The sequence below is a fragment of the Castor canadensis genome, chromosome 13 (genome assembly GCF_047511655.1).
Source record: "Castor canadensis chromosome 13, mCasCan1.hap1v2, whole genome shotgun sequence".
Taxonomy (NCBI): domain Eukaryota; kingdom Metazoa; phylum Chordata; class Mammalia; order Rodentia; family Castoridae; genus Castor; species Castor canadensis.
The window spans coordinates 15,859,022-15,867,239 of NC_133398.1; the positions used below are offsets into that span (position 1 = coordinate 15,859,022).

General features: G+C 38.4%; 1 pseudogene; it reads left to right on the forward strand.

Annotated features, from left to right (window-relative positions):
• Positions 1 to 535: 535 nt before the first annotated feature.
• LOC141415620 (small ribosomal subunit protein eS10-like) lies at positions 536 to 1,029 on the forward strand (annotated as a pseudogene).
• The last annotated feature ends 7,189 nt before the right edge of the window (positions 1,030 to 8,218 follow it).

Genomic DNA, 8,218 nt, shown 5'->3' on the forward strand with positions numbered 1-8,218 from the left:
AAATAATGGGTTATTAGCTATCAAACACATTGTGCAGAGAAGTCTTATACTGGAGGGAAAGTAAAACTAGAACTCCTTTAAGAAAATTTCTATCATAATCAATACTTACAATCATTACTGTGTAGTAATTGGGCAAAAGATAAAAGTATTGACATAACTTCATTCATATTGGCTACCTGTCAATTAAGCCCATTCTGACCTTCATGTAGAGTTCCTTGATCTTTTCTGGGACATTTCTTAAGTGCCTGTAGTTCTAGAAAATTGTTGAGGATTTCATACATTTCTCTCCTATGTGTTGCAACGTGTATATCCCATGCCACATCATCTCAAAATCTTTATAACAGTTTTTAGAATATTACAAAGCATCATTTTACAACAGATTATCAAACCAATGATAACATTTGTCCTCTCAGGGGTTATATTATAACAGAGATCTTTATACCCTTCACTGCCAAAGACAGAAGCACAGAATATTAGAAATCAGGCAAATGCTCCTTCCTTTCCAGTCTCAGTCATGGACCCTGAAGCTGTCGCAATGCTGATGCCCAGGAAGAACTGGATTGCCATCTATGAACTGTTTTGGATGAGGGAGTGGTGGTGGCCAAGAAGGATGCCTACACACCTAAACACTCAGATCTGGCAGACAAGAATGTGCCAGTCTTTGCGTCATGAAGGTCATGCAGTCTCTCGTCTTGAGGCTATGTGAAGGAACAGTTTGCCTGGAGACATTTTTATTGGTATCTTACTTAACAAGGGTATCCAGCATCTCTGTGATTATTTCTACTTGCTTCCTTAGATCATTCCTGGCACCCTGTACTGCAGAGGACCCCAGATGGGCAGGTCATAGCCCAAAGGTGTGGAAGGCAAGCAACCTACAATAACTCACAAGAAGGAAGTCAACAGAGATAACTACAGATGGAGTGCTGTGCCCCTAATGCTGACAAGAAAGCTGAGACTGGAGCTAGGTCAGCAACTGAAATCCAATTTAGGGGTGGATTTGGTCATGGACATAGTCAGCCATCTCAATAAAATTGGAGGGGATTATTTTGTGTTGAATAAATGTGTAGCCAGAAAAAAAGTATATTAGAAATCAAATAGCTCAAAGTCCTCATTAAACATGTGGGGAAAGCATTAAATAAATAATCATAACAAGTATGTACTAACAGTCAGTATACATGGATTTACCTCCAGATCTCCCCCTTCAGAAACAGATCTTGTGAAAAGATCAGCTCTGCTAAAGATAGGGAAAAGAAGACAAGAAGGGAGACAAAAAAAAATCATGTTAGGGATTCCAGTAGGGAATAGAAAGAGTGTTGTGGAGACTTCCTCAAAATTAGTCTTGAGAGGTAGGTGGGGATAAGATTGAAAAACATTGAATATCTGATGAGGAATTTGACCTTAGTTTAGTAAAATGTGTATTTTCAGTTAAGATTCTTTGACAAAGCAGTAGCATGATCAAAGCAGCATTTAAGAAAACAAAAATAAATAAACAACACTTTCCTTTTAATGTGAAGGGACAGATTTTCTTTGACAAAGACTGGAGTCTGACAGGAAGATCAGTATAATAGAATAGAACACTCAAACATAAATTCATACAACTATAGTCAACTGATCTTTGACAAAGGAGCCCAAATCTCATAGCAGCAAATGTTGCTGGGAAAACTGGACATCCACATGTAGAAGACTGAAACTAGATTTCTGTCTCTCACCCTTTACCAATATCAACTCAAAGTGGGTCAAAGGCCTTAATATAGGGCATGAAACTTTGAAACAACTATAGGAAGTAGTAGGAAATACACTGGAACATATAGGCATAAGCAACAACTTCCTAAATAGAACTCCAGTGGCTCAGCAACTAAGACAAAGAATGAACAAATGGGACTGCATCAAACTTTCTGCACAGCAAAAGAGAAAGTCACTGGACTTAAAAGACTGTCCACAGAATGGGAGAAAGTCTTTGCTAGCTACTCATCTGAGAAGGGCCTAATATCCAGAATCTACAGGGAGCTCAAAAAACTCAATCCCTAAAGAATCAACATCCCAATGAAGTATGGGCACATGAATAGTATAGGAAATTTTCAAAAGAAGAGATACAAATGGCCGATAAATGCATGAAGAAGTGTTCAACTTCCCTGGCTATAAAAGAAATGCAAATCAAAACTACACTAAGATTTCACCTCATCCCAGTTAGAAAAGCCATCTCAAAGAACAAAAACAACAAGAAATAGTGGCGAGGATTCAGTGAATCAGGTACCCTTATACAGTGATGGTGTGAATGAAAATTAGTACAACCATTATAGAAAGCAGTATTGAGATGTCTTCAAAGGCTAAAAATAGAACTGCCATATGGTCCAGTGATACAGCTCCTGGGCATATATCTGAGGGACCATAAGTCAGGATACAGTAGAGACACTGTACACCGATTTTGATTGCAGCTCTGTTCACAATAGCCAAGTTATGGAAACAACTCAGGTGTCCAACAACTGATGAATGGATTAAAAAATAGGATAAATGTGGTATATATACACACATATATATATATGCATACACATACACACGTGTGTGTATGTGTGTATAATGGAGTTTTATTCAACAATAAGGAAGAGTGATACTGTATGGTTTGAAGATAAATGGATGCAATTGGAGGACATCATGTTAAGTACAGTAAACTAGGTTCAGAAAGACAAAGGCCACATGCTTTCTCTCATATGTGGAAGATAGATCCAAAGATAAATATATAAATAAAAACAAACATGATCATATACAAACATATATAAAAATGTTTGTAATTGTGAAGTATTCTATGGAACTCTGGGGAGGAGGGAAAGGAAAAGAAAATGGTAAAGAGTCAACAATATCAAAATATATAACATCTGTGCAGGTAGAGGATATAATGATATGTATTGAAAGCTATTGAATAATGATGGTGGAAGGGAAGGAGTAAAGGATAGTAATGAAAGGGGTTGAACTGACCAAAAGCGGGGATACATTGAGAAACCTCTTTGAACATTGACTTCGGAATTAATAATGAAAGACAGGACTATAAAATAGGCACAGTGTGTGGGGGAAGATTACTTGCAGGAGCAGGGAGGGTGAATGGAGGAGAAGAAAGTGAAAGAATATGGTTGATGTGTTTCATAGAAACCCATATATGAAATCAAACATGAAATGAAACCTCTTGCAATTGCTTTAAGTGGGGCAAGGAGAGGGCTGAACATGGGAGATGGTAGGGACAATCTAACCAATGTACAATGTAAGCCTATTTGGAAATGTCACAATTAATCCCTTCTGTACATAGACTATATCTTAATACAAATGAAAAAAAAGACTAAAGTCTGGGAGATAAGCAGGAGGCTCCAACCCAGGTGAGGAGTGATGAGGTACTTAAGACAGACAAAGTTTGGAAATCTGTGTTAACAGGTATTTCAATAGATACTTCTCTGTAAAAGTACATGGAATATGGAGTGATTGTGGGAGGAGCCAGGGAGTTGTTAACTTCTATTTTGAGATAGTCAGTGTAGATTTTCAAAAAGGTTGGAAAGAATCAGAGTTTACTTGTTAAGAGCATGGGGATGGCATGAAGCTCATTCTCTTTTGCTAATGGCTCTGCTATTTAATAAGTACATGATCTACCCATAAAGGAAATGCAAATCAAAACCACACTAAGGTTCCACCTCACCCTTGTTAGAGTAGCCATCATCAAAAACACCACCAACAACAGGTGTTGGCAAGGATGTGGGGAAAAAGGAACCCTCATACACTGCTGGTGGGAAAGCAAGCTAGTGCAACCACTCTGGAAAAATAATTTGGAGGCTTCTTAAAAATCTAAACATAGATCTGCCATATGATCCAGCAATCCCACTCCTGGGTGTATACCCAAAGGAATGTGACACAGGTTACTCCAGAGACACCTGCACACCCATGTTTATTGCAGCACTATTCACAATAACCAATATATGGAAACAACCAAGATGCTCCACTACTGACAAATGGATTAAGAAAATGTGGTATTTATATACAATGGAATTTTACTCAGCCATGAAGAAGAATGAAATCTTATCACTTGCAAGTAAATGGATGGAACTGGAGAACATCATTTTGAGCGAGGTTTGCCAGGCTTAGAAGACCAAAAATTGAATGTTCTCCCTCATATGTGGACTTTAGATCTAGGGCAAATACAGCAGTGTGGTTGGACTTGGGTCACATGATAAGGGAAGAGCATATATGGAAGATATGGGGATAGGTAAGAAACCCAACACATGAAAGTATTTGATGTCCCCACTACAGAGGAACTAATACAGAATCTTTAAAGCAACAGAGGTCAATATGAGAAGGGGATCAGGAACTAGTGAAAAGGTCAGTTAGAGATGAATCAACTTGGGATGTAACACATTTGTACATGAAGCAGTACTAGGAATCTCTCTGTATAGCTATCTTTATCTCAACTAGCAAAAATGCTTTATCTTTCTTATTATTGCTTATGTTTTCTCTTCAACAAAATTAGAGATAAGAGCAGAACAGGTTCTGCCTGGAAGTGGGGGGAGGGGGAGTGGGGGGGGAGAAGGAAGGGGTGGGGGGTAGGGGGATAAATGGCCCAAACAATGTATGCACATGTGAATAAATGAATTTTAAAAAAATAAGTAAATGAAAGTAGGAAGCAACATCTCTGAGTCTCAATTTTTTCATCTATAAAATGGGGATGCAAAAGAGCAACTTCATAGCATTACTCTGAGAAGTCAATAAGTAAACTCATAAAGGAATTTACCAAAATAATCAGACATGGAAAAGGATCCACAAAGACTAATTGTATTTATTGGTCATTGGAAATTATATGGATGATATAAAGTAAAATGGGTTTTAAGGTAACATTTTCCAGACATCAAATTTGCTTAGGCAGATTTTTGGAGGTTTATTTTTCTTTTAATTTGTCTTTTTTGTTGTTTTATTTCACAGTTAAAATGCTGCTTTAGTTGTTTCAATGAGATTATAAAACCAAAGTTTTGACTGTCACAAGGTTTGTTTCTTTCTTCCTGCTTTTCTCTTGTGTAATTTTGGTCTCTTGGAAGGCTTTGTTCCATTGATGAGAAACAGTTGTAAGCAGTCTGTAACTGAGAATCTCTGCTTGAGCAATGGAGAAGGGCTGTTCCCTGGAATAGATTTTACAATTTTCCAGGAAAACTTTCTGATTGGTTTCATGTGCCTGGAGGTTCACTTTTGGGACAATTGGTGTGTGCTAGAAACTTGGTAGTTGGGCCAAGTCCTCTTTTCACCTCATGGTTGCAGTGGATGAAGAAGCAGTGCAAAATAATAAATAAAGAGATCTTTGCAGAGCCAAAATTATAATTTCACTTAGGCGTTTCCTCATACCATGATATATCAGCATCCTTTGGTGGGTATAGAACGTGGAAAAAGTGGAGTCCTCCCTTCCTACCTTATCACTTCATCTTCCCACTGTGCTCTCACTATAGGCTCACTTGACTAGATGATGCCCCAGACACTTAGGCTGTACTGGTCTGAGCATGCCGTCTTTGCCTGGGCCAGCCACTCTGCCACCACTCGAGATTCTTGGCAGAGCTGTGAATGAACACATTTCAAATGCTATCAATATTTTATGAATTTTCATCCACTTACTTTAATGGGGAACTGTAAAAGCGTTTAACCATATTACACCCTATCTCTCAAGCCCTGCATTATTACAACAGAGCTGTTTTATTATAGTCAACCCCCAGGGTAGCTGGGATAGCTTTATATCCCCCCTTAATCAGTTCATCTGCATGTATATAAATCCTTATCTCCAATCTTTGTATATTTGTTAGATAAAATCAACTAATAGCAAAGGGGGCATACTTCTGGTAATGCACATATATGCACACATTCATAAGTCACTCACTAGTACAGTAGGAATTTTTTCATCTCCAATCCTTGTCTGATGGACTGGTTTTATAGACTTTCTTGAGCTCTCATCTGGATCATTTACTCCCTTGTCTTCTTGGAAAAAAATTTTTTTTGGAAAGAATTGTGCCTAAAGTTTGATATCTCACATTAATGATCAGTTGTTCAGGCACTGAAAATGCTTACAGAAGTACTTGCCTAGCAAGGGGATGATAATGAAAACACTATTATTGATACTGAAAGACTTAGAGGCTCTTCTCTTTCCAATTCCTGGTTGACTGGAACATCTCGCCTAGAACCTGAAGTTATTCCTGTCCTGACAGATCTTGCCTATGCTGTATGACTGAATGATACTTTCCTCCCACTGCAGTTTACTCCACAAATGTTACTGATGTCCCAGGTGGGTCAAATCCTTCAAACTTCACGCTGCCTTCATTTCCTGTGAGCAGTCTTCCTTGGTCCCCAAGGCTGGGTTAGGGCTTCTCTTTGAGCTTGACCCACTCTGTCTTCTCCTCATACATCAATATTCATCTCACTTTTATAATTGTCTTTCTCCTTCTGGATGATAAGCTCTTGGTGAGCACAGTTGAATTCTTATTTCTTATCACAGCTAACAAAACCCCTTGGGACAGAGCTCCATCAACTTCATCTCTCAAGGCTTCTAATCTCACCATTCTTTTCAGTCCATTGAGTCTAGCCTTTTTGTTTGACACTTAATCTGTGTCAGTCAGACTTCTGTACACATAATAACTTCTTTGCTCCTTACACCAACTTTGTAAAATAGGGACTATGATGATTCCCATTGTGCAAACTAAGGACACTGAGGCTCAGAGAAGATAGAAAGCTTACATAAAGCCCTCAACTAGTAAGGAGCAAAGCTCAGATTGAAATGTAGATGGCCTTAGTCTGGAATCTGCACATATCACTGCTATGTTCTGCACCTTATTTATTTTCTGCTCCATACCATTGTTCCAAAAAAAAAATGGACCTCTTTCAGTCCCTCTTATCCAAGATACATGTAATCTCAACTCCTTGTCTTTGCATATCCTAGACCTTCTGCCTGGATGATCTTTCTGTTTCCACCACTTATTTTCCACTTGTCCTTCAGGAGTCAAAATATCTTCCACACAGCAAAGTATGTGCTTATTCTAACCTGGACTGTATCAAGTGTATCAGAGTTGGTTTACATGCCTTCCAGTCCATGAAACTGGAGGCTTCTTGGGGCAGTGGCAGTACCTTGTTCGTGTTGAGTCCCTCATATGTAATGTAGTTCCTGGCCCTCTGTGGAAAATTCATACCTATTGGTGATTAATTTAACATTCTTAGATTCTGAAAGGCTTTCCCTAAGATTGCCATCTCCTTTGATCCTGACTTCTACATAAATTGTATAAATGTCTCTGTCTTTGATATCATGGTTATCTACATGTTAAAGTGCCAATTAAATAAACTGTATACTAGATATAAACAAAAATAATTTGTTTCTGTCTGTATTTCTCAAGGACTAGCTAGGTGAATCATAGGGCTCCAAAGCCAAAATAGTGCATTTTAAAAGTCTGGGGCTAAGATTTTGGTCTTTCATTGCTAATCTTGTCTGAAAGTTTTGAAAAGCAATCTATACTCATAAGGAAAAGTTGAAACAGGAGAACAAAGTCCAGATTTTATGACTAAAACATCTGGGCCTATGTGGCTCTTTCCAATGTCAAGCATCTTTGATAAGTGATAGTATACAAGGTTCATGTTTTTGAATGTTAAGTCTACCCTATTCTGCTATCTAAACGTAGTCTCCAGATCAGACTTAGAGTCTTTTTATACAAACAGGCTCCTGGACCTGCTAATTCACCCAGTAGGGTAGGAACCAATAATGGAGAGGGACATGGACTCAGACACACTTCGTATTTCAAAGCAGTGAGCTGACCACCAATGAAATGAAGCTCAATGAATATTAGGCATTGACATCTAGACTGGCAGCTTCTCTTCTGGAAGTCAATGCGGGTGGGGGGGACATGTCCTTTCCAGACTTAAATATTGGCAGAAAGTTTCTCCTTCTTCTTAATATATCTGATAAAATATCTAAGAATGCATGCCAGAATAATGGATGTGAGCAAAGATCTCAGCTGGGCAGTATCAAGTTTCATTGCTAGGAGTATCAAATTAAGGTATCAATAGACAGGATCAGAAGATGTGGACTTGGAATAAAGTGGTGGCAGATGTGTGACAAAGAGAGGAATGTTTTAGTTGTTTGTTACATTCAGGAACAGAACTTGCTTTGTAAACTTTCTGACAATGGGTCAGAGTCTTGGACAAATAGGGCTCATAGGGTATACTA